The sequence below is a fragment of the Ambystoma mexicanum genome, chromosome 1p, assembly GCF_040938575.1.
Source record: "Ambystoma mexicanum isolate Mex_15411 chromosome 1p, UKY_AmexF1_1, whole genome shotgun sequence".
NCBI classification, from domain to species: Eukaryota; Metazoa; Chordata; class Amphibia; order Caudata; family Ambystomatidae; genus Ambystoma; species Ambystoma mexicanum.
The window spans coordinates 339,318,028-339,330,418 of NC_090921.1; positions in this window are offsets into that span (position 1 = coordinate 339,318,028).

The window sequence follows — 12,391 nt, forward strand, 5'->3', positions numbered from 1 at the left end:
CCCTCATCATCCAAGTTTCCTGTAGGGCCACTATATCAAAATGATTCAAACCATTATTCTTCCCCCATTGTAAATGTGTATGACCCCTTGTGTTCCAACTTGACAAGGAGACTTTCTTTATATTTTCTTTAATTGGTGGTTATGCTTGCATGGTTTGTACTTTCTCTCGATGTAATTGAGGCAACATGTCACAATAAGGGCATTGGCAAAGCTGTTTGGACTGGTTATCAGTGATTGATTGCTCTATAGCTATTTTCACCTCCTCAATTTCTTGCATCAATCGTTCTGGATCTTGCGCTATCAGGAAACCTGTTCTAATTAATTCTATCTTGGCTTTTCATATTGTGTTTTGTACCAACCCTGATTTAATCCAGAGACGTACAATGAACAGATTTTGATCACACAAAAATTCAACTTAGTCGAAATCGCTTGAAGGTACATCTTCCAGCGCACACACATCTCCAAAGATATTTAGTATGCGTGATTGACATAAATCATATTTTTCAAAGGGGGCATCGCGACATTTCATGATAAGTGTGTGATAGGACCGAAAATTGTTTTTATTTTTATTTTTATTTTGCCAACCTCTAACTTTAGAGCTAAGTCCTTCATTTAAGCTCTTGGTCATAGGCACATTGGTGTCTGCAGCTTGTGATCTAGTTATATTCTGCAATCACCAACATTCATTTGGTTGTTTATCTGTTCGTACATTACTATCTCTTTCTGTGTGGGATGTCTCTTTAACATTCATCTGGGTTTGGAACTTATCTTAAGTGGCTACTACCGGGAATGAGAGTGTGGCTTCAGTTATGAGTTGTGATAAATACGCATCAACTGCAGCTTTTATTGCTGTTATTCGATCCTCACGCCTGGGATCTTGTATTGAGTCAGTTACATTGTTCTTTGCTAGCTTCCCTGTTGACAATTCTGCTTTTTTAGCCGGAATTGGATCACTCGTTGTTACTCTTCCAGCCTTCTCATTAGTGTTTTAGTTTTCTTCAATGAGCTCAACTAGCTCATCTAACGGAGATTGATTTGGAGGCGAGTATTGTGTAGTTTGGTCCAGTATAACCACTGGACCAATTTGATTTGCCATCCGTAGGCTCTCGCTGCCAGGAACAATCACTTCTGTTGCTGGTTTCGCTATCTTGGTAACCTTCACCAAATGCGGAGTCTCTTTTTGAGAAGTCGTGGCTCCTGCCATTTGCTGATTGATTATACTTACGTATCCCTGATTTTAGTTTTCTTACTGGAGGTTTTATCCGATTTTTAGTATGTGGCTGTTGTGCAAAAATGTCAAAATGGGCATGATGCGCCACAGAGCGTAGATTGTCAGAGTTTGAATCCACGCCGACCCAAGAATCGTTAAGATTCACTATCTCCGCCTCACCACACTCTATTGGCCATATTCCTTTTGTAAATAATGGTAAAACTGATGTTGTAGGGCATATTGTACCTGAATCTATATTAGCCAGACAACGCTCAATACTGTCAAGTCTCTCCCAGGTATTCTTGTTAGCCTCTGAGTTCTTTAAATCATAGGGTAACTTTTCAATCCACTCCATATTTGTTGAATTTGCGTGGATTGCTGGATAATTTTCATATCCAGTCCTTCAAATAATTTGAAGAGGCTTGCTATAGTTGTGTTAACAGCCGCAAGCGTGATTTCAATAAGGGCGAGATTTTCTGATGAAAATTGCTAAACGGCGTTGTGGCATAGGTTGTATGTATGAATCAGCTATAGATTGTCTAGTTGTATTGATTGAGCATGGTGCATGATAATCAGTCACATCTGTGCCCTTCCAGATATCTAATTCTCCAATACTAAGGAAATATCAAAGGATGGTACACTCCTTTCTGACTCTTCTTCTACTAGAGATACATTCCCTTTGTGTCGGACCCCTTTAATAGGTGTCTGTGCTATGGTTAAGATGGTTTGGTCGGAGACCCCAAGTGGGAGCACCCTTTTAACAGCATTTAAGCCACTCATACTTTCTACAGGTCCCGTGTTGTTGCAGGACCGAGGGGGAATCACAGAATCTATTATTTGGGTGTCTGCTGCAACCTCAATTTTTTTGGCACAAAACATAAGAATTTCCTGATTCACTGACGGAGTCTGCGTGACTGGTGTCAGCGTGATTACCATCCAGGACGTACAAAGAGTATGCTTTGGCTTTTCAATGATCTTATCAGGTGTGCATGTCGGCAGACCTAAGTTATTAGGCATGTTAGTTTTTAGAGAATATAAATATGATATGCCTCTTGACACAGAGCGATTCTAATTTTTAGTGCTCACACACAATAGCACAACACAATTTTAGATTAACACCAATCAATCTTCACTTTACCAAGGGATTCAGTAAATAGCCAACAATTAAACAAAGTGATTTCACTTACGCCTGCTATTTCCTGAAAAACCGTCAATTCTACCAGAAAATCCCACAGGCTCACAGTATCGTCGCGGCTAAGCGGTACTTGTAGGTACTTGCTATGGTGCACATGAGGGGTGACCATTGACCCCCTTGATGTTTGATAGAGCCCTTAGCGCGGTTGATAAGAGATAGGCACAGACATAGAGGAATCAGAATAGTTGGTCCGCCTCAAATCATTTCATTATATGCTAACGGCACACTATTGTATGTTCGGGACCCGGAGCAGAATTTGGGCCCAGTAATGGAGGAAGTCCATACATTTACGCACTACTCTGGCTAAAGATTAATACGACATAATAGGAGCTGTTTCCACTCACGGACGATACACAAGAGACCTGATGGGGTTTAAATGGGTGCCAGCTGGGTTTAAATATCTAGGCATCTTGGTGTCCCGCTCGCATTGGTCATTATATGAGGACACCGTGAAGTGTATTTAAATTCCCTGACTGTTAAATTGCAGTTATGGGCCAGATTACTTATTTCACAGCATGGGAGGCTATTTTATTGAAAATGATGGTGGTCCTGTAATAGTTATTGTATTATTTAAGTTCTGTTCCCATCTGGCCTGGCCGATCATTTTTCACCAAACTACGGTCCTTAGCTGTCGAATTGATCTGTGGAGTGGGGGTGGCCCGAATGAGTAGGAAGGGTCTAGCAGAACACTATGAAAGGGGGGGCTTAGCGGCACTGGTCTTTGAGTTGTATTGTATAGTAGTGCAAAACCAATATGCTGGTCACTGGTACTCGCTAGCTCTGGGACCGGTACACCGAGCACTGGAGAGCTATAGTGCAGCGCCAACGGATTTGAGATCAATCATTTTTAGTGACCGACACGTGGATTCCTGCACGTACGACCTGGATCCCGCGACAGTGAATGCATGGTCACACCTATTTAAGAGATTGGCTCCATATAGTTTTGTTTTCGTGTTTTCAGTGAAATCCGATAAACACCTGTATGAGGCTTCCATGTATGAGGTTCGCGTGAAGCCACGCATCATGGTCACCTCGCAAAAACTCCTGTGGCTCCCTGGGGCACCTGCTTCCAGCCACCCATCAGAAGCTGCAGGCCCGTTAATTGCTGCTTAGCAGTTTCTGTCTTCAAGGAGAGTTTTTAAATTAGGAGCGATGTATAAATGATAGCTCATTTAAGGGACCTTTGTTTTGGACAAGACGTTTGCAACCTTTCTGTTTGAAGAAATGCAAATGGCATTTCATTCTGAAAGCACAAGTTAGTTGCCTAAATCTACACCGTCCTCCAGGCCAATATCACACAGTACAGTTGTAAATGAACTAAGTACATTATTTTCAGATGTTCATATTTAACACCAAAAAGTGTTTATTTTTGGTAGAATGCAATATTTTCATCACATCATAGATGTTTATGTTTAGGTTTATTGAGTTGATGTAGCGCTTTATAGCGCTTTAATCCAAAGCGCTTTACATATAACAAGGTACAATAATGGAAGAAGCATATTTACAAACATGAAACAAACCAGTGATACAGTATGCAGAACAATTTACTTAAAAGGATGGAAGAGAGGGGGGAGGGGAGAGGAGGTAGGTAAGGAAGTGTGACGACTTGAAGTCTGAGGAGGGGGCCGTGAGGACTGATGGCGTGAAGTCTGAGGTGGAGGCCAAGGAAAGAAGTGAACACACATGGTGGGGTGCCGACTTGAGCTCGGATAAAGCCATTGTTTTATTAAACCCTAACACGAGCAACTTGCACGCTCCACAGTTCGAAACGGAGCCGGCCGCGGGTAATTGCTCACACAGAGAGGAGGAGATTAGTGTCGAGAACGCGGCTGCGACCCGGACACAGGCGAGCAAAGAAGGAGACGGCCTGACCCTGCCCTATGCGCCGCGGCAAGTCGTACGCCCGGTTTTCATGCAGACGGCACACTGCAGCCTCAGTGAGGAATGCGGCCAACAGCGGCCCTGCACACGGCAGGCAAAAGAACTTCTGGGTGCTGTTCGGACGGCACGCAGACACACAGCCACGGCTCGGGGAAGGGCAGAGAAACCATATGAATTGCCGCAAGAACGGCAATTATCAATCAAGTTTAATACTCCCCAAAACAAGGAAAACCAAAATCCCAATACACACCAAAGTCCTTACCTCCCGGCACGCAGGTGGAGGGCATCATGGCAACCGGCCTCAAGGAAGGAAGGGGGCGGGGCTTGGGGGGTTTATCAAGGCTTAGCTGGGTAGAGAGCTCTGATTGGCCCAGAAGTGACCAGCCCCTATATAACCCAGAGAGAGATGTAGGACGAATGGTGAATTTTCCACTTCTTTGCAGAACCACATGGGAAGTGAAGCAGCAGGAGCCTCTTACCGTTGGGTTTACGAGGACTAAGCCCAGATTTATTCCATATTCCACAAGGAAGCCTACAAGGGCTACACCCCAGGCACTAAGAAGGAGTAGTTGGAAGTCTGACTGGGAAGATGAATTTCTTTCTTTTTTTTTTTGCCTTACCTGCTATATTTTGAACTTTGTTCAAAAGTCAATAAAGACTAGTATTTTGGTTACCTCAAGCTGCCTTGTCGGAGTGATCCATCACAAATTTGGTGGCAGCGGTGGGAGCGGAGAACGCCATGGAGGCAATCATAAAAGCCCTCACAGATGGACAGCAACAGCTCCAGCAATTAATTCAAGTTCAGTCACATCAAGCCCAGACTGCCAGACAGGATCTACAGCAGGCGTTGCAACTACAGGCGGCAACCCAAGATGCCATCAAACAGATAACAGAGATGATGGCTGCGACCAGGGGTACTTCCATAGCCCCTACCAATGTGTTACAAAAATTCCAGCAAGGAGAAGACCCGGGATATTTTTTTACAAACTTTAAAAGGGTGGCCAGAAATTCACAATGGCCAGTGGATAAATGGGGCCATTTCATTGCTCCCCTCTTAACAGGCCCCATGCAAGGGGCATATCAGGCTGCTAACCCTGCAGGTGATGCCAAATATGCAGACATCAAGAAAACCATTCTAGAAAGGATGGGGTGGACGAAGAAGCCTACAGGGCCAGGTTACGAGAATCCCGACTACGCAATGGAGAAATACCAAGACAGTTATATTACAGAATCCATGATCTAAGTGACAAATGGTTAAAGCCAGCCTCAAGTTCGGTGCAAGAAATCATGAACAAAATCAAACTTGAACAGTTTGTAGAGGCCCTGCCAATGGCAATGCAATGCTGGGTACGGCAACACCACCGACCAACACTGGCTGAGGCCATTGACATTGCTTCCACTTTCCAAAAAGCCGCCCCAAACCGCTTGACATCTACAGACTTTCCGACACCGGTACCCAGAGGGTCTGTACCCACAGAGAACAAGAGTGGTTGCACCGAAGCAAAAAGCCCAACATGGCCCACCGCTAACAGGCAGCCTCAATGCTTTGACTGCGGAGAATGGGGGCACATAGCCCGGTTTTGCACGAGGAAGCCAAAAGTCAAACCGATGGAAATCAGATGTGTCCAGTCCAGAGACTTCAGATGAAGAAGGGATCCCTATCTTGTAGACGTATGAGTAGATGGAACACCAAGACAAGGTCTTCTTGATTCCGGAAGTGAACAGACAGCCATAAAACCGGAAGTAAGTGAACTTGAAGGACGGGGAAATATCCTATACAAATTAAGTGTGTACATGGGGGACACAAAAATGTATCCGTCAAAGGCAGTAGATCTGGAGGTCAATGGGGTTAACACAAGAATGAGGGTCGCCATAATGCCACACTTGCCAGCCCAGGTGTTGTTGGGGACAGATCTACCTTCGTTTGGGGAATGCGTTAACGAAGCAGAGTGGTGAAAAGGTGCCCCATATGCCCAGAGTGAGCTTGAACCCGGTACAAGTAATCACCTAAAGAAAACAAGAAGGGAAGTAAGAGAAGCAAAGAAACAATGCGGAGAAAGAAGCCAGTTTATAGGGGTAATCGATTGGTTACCGGAAGATGGCATGAAAACATTTCAGAGTGAACTATTGAGCGATCCATCCTTGAAGAATGCCAGAGAGCAGGCCAGGGCTGATAGAGACACAGGAACCGCATACCCCTGGTTCAAATAAAAAAAGGGCTCATTTATAGAATAACAACGGAACCGGATAGAGGGGAAATAGAACAATTACTAGTGCCACTGAGTTACAGGCCAACAGTGTTAAGAATGGCGCATGATGATGTAGTGGGGGGCCACCTGGGTAAGGAAAAAACTCAAAAGAAGCTGTTAAAAAGGTTCTTTTGGCCAGGGGTGTACAAGGAAGTGACCAAATACTGTGAGGAGTGCCCGGTCTGTCAGAAAACCAATCCCAATAAACCACAAAAAGCTCTGTTATGTCCGATGCCCCTCATAAAAGAACCCTTCTCCAGAATTGGTATGGACCTGGTTGGCCCTTTGGAACCGAACAGCCATGGACATAAATATATTCTGGTTGTGGTAGATTATGCCACTAGCTACCCGGAGGCATTTCCTATGAGAGGTATAAGTGACCAACAGGTGTGTCAACAATTGGTTCCATTTTTTTCAGAGTTGGTTTGCCTAATGAAATAGTGACGGGCCAAGGCTGCAAATTTGTATCCGGAATAATGCAGAAGGTGTGCCAAAAGTTACGTATTAAACACATACGTACTTCCATCTACCACCCCCAGATGGATGGACTAGTGGAGAGATACAATAAAACAATCAAAGCCATGCTCAAAAAAATAACAGCCCCATCCGAAAAAGATTGCGACTGTGTACTTCCGTGGGTCTTAATGGTCCTGAGGGACACCACACAGTCGTCGACAGGGTTTTCCCCATTTGAACTATTGTTCGGACATAAACCCAAAACAATACTAGATATTGCCAAGAGGGAGAAGGAAGAACAAGTGGAAGAAACCAATCTAACAGATTACGTAATCGAAATGAAAGAACACCTCTCGAGATTGAGAGAGTTGGCCAGAGATAACCTAGGGAGAGCACAGTTGTCTCAAGCGAAGTATTACAACCAGAATGCAAGGGTGAGGACCTTCAAAGTTGGTGATAAGGTATTGGTTTTGTTACCCGACTCTTCAAACAAAATGCTGGCTCAGTGGAGGGGGCCATACACAATCACAGCTATAGTCGGTCCAGTGAACTACCAGGTGGAACAACCAGAAAGGAAGGAGAAACAACAGATCTATCATATTAACCTTCTAAAAAAATGGAGAGAAGCCGAATCTGACAACCGGGAGATGAATCACTTACAGGTTACAAGCACAGATACAGCCTTCCAGGCTGTCAACTGGGGATCTCAACTCAGCCAAGAAGAAAGAAAAGAGTTGGGAAAAGTCCTGGAGCCCCTGGCACATGTATTCTCCTTCTATCCATGAAGACGACCCTTGTGGAACACAAGATCAACACGGATCCAAACCAAACAGTGAGAGTGAGACCTTACAGACTACCAGAATCAAAAAGAGCAGCCATACAAGCAGAGGTGGAAGAGATGCTGCGCCTAGGGGTGATTGAGCCATCCACCATTCACTGGTCCTCACCAATTGTATTAGTCCCTAAACCTGATGGGTCCACCAGGTTCTGTATGGATCACAGCAAACTCAACACCATATTGACCTTTCAAGCGTGCCCCATGCCAAGGATTGACGAGCTAATAGAACAACAAAGCATGGCACAATACATCAGTACAATCGATCTAACGAAGGGCTGATTCCCGTAGAGGCGCCGGTCTTGACTGGGCGTATACCGTATCTTCAAAGGTGATGTGTAACACACGGCTGGCTCTTTGGGCTGGACCTCTGTGCACTGTATGTCTGACTCGAAGGGTAAGATGTCTGCAGATAGAAAATATGGGATTAAGGAACTGGGTTATTGAATGTCTCTCTCTTCTTCCCTTTCTCTTCTCCTGTAGAACCCCAAAGGTTAACGCTCTCACCTTAGGTAAGTGAACGCTGTGCTCTCCATCTGCCTCGGGGCAGGCTGCTGTAACCAGTTTCTTCACTGGATAAGGGGAGCAGGCCTCTTGACTTCAGAGGACTGCTGTCCGTCGTTTACTGCACGAACGGTAAGTTTCGAGTAATTCTAATGTCTTTAAAGTCTTTAGTAATGATGTCTCTTGTTTTGCAGGGTTCCGGCGATGGCGGATGACGAGCTGAAGTGAGTTGAAGATGGAGCCCGTGTGATGAATAGAAGCGCCTGGAAGCACGTAAGTAAGCGCTTGTTGCCTGCTTCACGATGCGCTCTAACTGTCTTTTTATTTTGCAGGTACAAGTTAGGAGCGGCTGCAGGGTGCCGGAATACCCACTGGGTTAGATGTGGAAAGGAGTAATGGCACGTGAGTATTAAAGTTCCCCAATGTCTTTAAACGCACCTTGTTTTGTCTTTCAGATGCGGGATGCAGCGCCGAAGGCCTCCGGAGCGTGCGAAGAGTTGGTAAGCTTTTGTCTTTCAGATGCCGGAATGCAGTGTGAAGACCTCCGGAGCACACGAAGAGTAGGTAAGCCTTTGTCTTTCAGATGCCGGAATGCAGCGCGAGGCGTTGGTGACAGCCGATGGACCAGGTAAGTGAAGAGCTGTCACTGAAGACCGTAATGCTAACCTGTTCTTTCTTGTCTTTATAGGTGTTGCTGAAGACTGGATTCAGGATGGTAAGCCTTTTTCCTTAGGCCCAGGATCAGATGCATAAGACACGATGAGCGTTCTGCTGCAGAGGATGCAGAATAACGCAAAGCAAGATTCATCCATCGGGTGTGGTTTAAATAGCCTCCTGTAGTGCTTAGGTGTCTCCTTCCACAGCCACGCCTAGGTAAGAAAAGAGTTCCTGCTTTCCAGAAGAGTTCCAGTGTTCTGAATCTAGGGAGTGGCTCCTGCCCCACCCAACAGGAAAAGTAGTTCCAAACAGAAGAGGATCAGAGGCTCAACTGGCAGGCAAGTAAGCAGCATGGTCTGCTGCAGGTAAGTCCACCCAAGCATTATGAGCCCGGCGCTTCCAGCGCTGGGACTGGGCATATTTATGAGCCTGGTGCCACTGGCGCCAGGACTGGGTCCAAAAGGTCCCAATTGGGACTGGTTGGCACTCGGAACCTGGGTTATGGATCTGCTTCCAAGGGAGTTGGGAAAACCCTGACCTTTTGGAAGCAGAGATCATGACAGTACCCCCCTCAAGGCCCCTCCCAAACCGGGCTTCTCCGGGGGTTTTGGCTTGTCAGGAAATGTTCGGTGAAATCTTTTGATTAGGCGAGGAGCGTGGACATATTCAGCAGGTTCCCAGGATCTCTCTTGGGGGCCGTAGCCTTTCCAGTCAATTAGGTAAAATAGTTTAGATTTGGAGATCTTGGAGTCCAGAATGCTTTTGACTTCAAACTCGAGTTCTCCATCAACTAGGATAGGTTTTGGAGATTTAGTTAGTCGGGTTTGAGGTTGCACGGGTTTTAATAGAGAGACGTGGAAGACCGGATGTATCTTCATGTGCGGGGGCAAGTCCAACTTGACCGCTACTGGGTTTACTATGGTAGTGATGGAATAGGGACCAAGGTATCTTGGGTTGAATGTGCGTGGCCCTTTTAGAGGTAGATATTTGGTGGATAACCAGACTTGATCCCCTACTTGATATTGAGGGGCTTCCTTCCGATGTTGATCTGCTCCTTTCTTGTATTGTTCTTTAGCCCTTTCAAGGTGAGAAACAGCTTCCTTAAAGGCTTGGGTGATTGTAGAATGCAGGTAGTCTACTGCTGGTGTTTCAAGATCTTGGAGGGGATCCAACTCCGAGGTTCGAGGGTGACTGCCGTACAAAAGAAAAAACGGGGTTTTCCCAGTTCCCGAATGGACAGAGTTATTGTAGGCATATTCAGCTATCCAAAGGATGTCTTTCCAAGTTTTTTCAGTTTGTTGCAGCATGCAGCGTAAATACTGTTCCAGAGTTTGATTGGTCCTCTCGGTTTGTCCGTCGGTCTGAGGGTGGTGACTGGTCGATAGTCTCACATCAATTTGAGCCGACCGACAGCAACTTCGCCAAAAATGAGAAATAAATTGACTACCTCGATCCGAATTTAGAACCGAAGGAAAACCGTGCAGTCGGACGATGTTTTCGAGAAATTCTCGGGCCAGAGTTGCTGCTGTTGGCAAGCCTTTGAGCGGAATGAAATGCGCCATCTTGGAGAATAAGTCCACGATTACTAGAATTGTATTGTATCCGGAGCATGGAGGTAGATCGGTGATGAAGTCCATAGAAAGCGTATGCCAAGGGCGAGGTGGGATGTCAATAGGGCGTAAGAGGCCTGCTGGTCTTTCCTTTTGACTCTTGTTTTGGGCGCATACTCCACAGGACATTATAAAGTCTCTGATATCTTTTTTCCAAGACGGCCACCAGAAGTAGCGCTTGATCTTTTCTGAGGTCTTGACCATACCGGGATGTCCTTCCATTAAAGAATCGTGATAACAAGAGATTACTTTTTCCTGTAAATCTGTGCTGGGTAGGTATAATCTTTCTTGGAAATACAATAAGTTGTCCTTTACTGCAAAGTCCTTTCCCTGCAGATGCCAATTCTGTATGTCTGCTGGAGTTACAAGTTGCCTGGCTTTATCCTTAACTTCCTCTATGGATTCTGTGGCGATTACACCCAGAATTCTTTGTTCGGGAATGATTGGTACAGGTTTAGGGTTGATCAAGTGTTCTTCCACTCCCATCCGAGAAAGGGCATCAGCTTTACCGTTCTTTGTACCAGGTCGATAGGTAATTATGAAGTCAAACTCGGCAAAGAATAATGCCCAACGGAGTTGTCTAGAGGATTGGGCTTTTGCGGTTTTCAAATATTGCAGGTTTCGGTGATCCGTAATCACAGTAACGGTGTGTCGGGCCCCCAGCAGATAATGCCGCCAAGCCTTAAAGGCAGACTTGATAGCCAGAAGTTCCTTGTCAGTAATCGTGTAATTGATTTCAGGAGGCGAGAATTTGCGGGACCAAAATGCCACGGGATGCAACTGATTGGTTAGCGGGTCCTTTTGTGATAGAACTGCCCCCATGGCAAGGCTTGAAGCATCAGTTTCCACGATGTAGGGGAGTTCGGGGCGAGGGTGTTTTAAGATTGGTGCAGAGATAAATTTAGTCTTCAAATCCTGGAAAGCTTGTTCCTCCTCGGTAGACCATTCAAAACGTTTGTTTTTCTTTAACAAGGCAGTGATGGGCTGGACTATTCGAGAGAATTCGGGGATAAACCTGCGGTAAAAGTTAGCGAAGCCTAACATGCTTTGCACACCTTTTACGGAGGATGGTGATGGCCATTTGAGAACTGCATCGACCTTCTTTGAATCCATACGCACTCCGCCAGGTGATAATATGAATCCCAAGAATTCAACTTCAGTTACGTTGAAAACACATTTTTCCAACTTAGCGAAAAGTTTGTGTTGACGCAAACTTTCGAGGACCATTTTCACGTGTTTCCGATGTTCAGATTCCGATGAAGAATAAACGAGGATGTCGTCAATGTAAACAACAACACACACATCTTCTTCTTCTTCTCAATTAACGAACGCGTGGGCGGACCCACGCAGGCCCTTCCCCATCCCAAAGGATGATGTGCACCACCTACACCAATCAACACACAGGCCACACTTCTACACAAACCACCCGCAACCCCACCTCAAACAACCACACCCCACCAATCCAACACCAGCCACCCGCAATCCCACCGCAAACAACCACACCCCACCAATCCACTCCAACAGACACTACACCCCAAACTCACACCACCCAGGGAGCCCGGAGACCGGCGCGCAGACCCACGAGACCCCAGCCCGTACGCCTACACATGCGCCTCAGGCGAGGCACCGCACGCCGCCGCCAACCCACCGCGACTAACCCAAGCGACACCCACACACGAACCTCCAGCCACAAACAACTACTACCCCAAAACAACACCTGCCACCTGCAACCCCACCGCAAACTACCACACCCCACCAATCCAACACCAGCCACCCGCAATCCCACCGCAAACA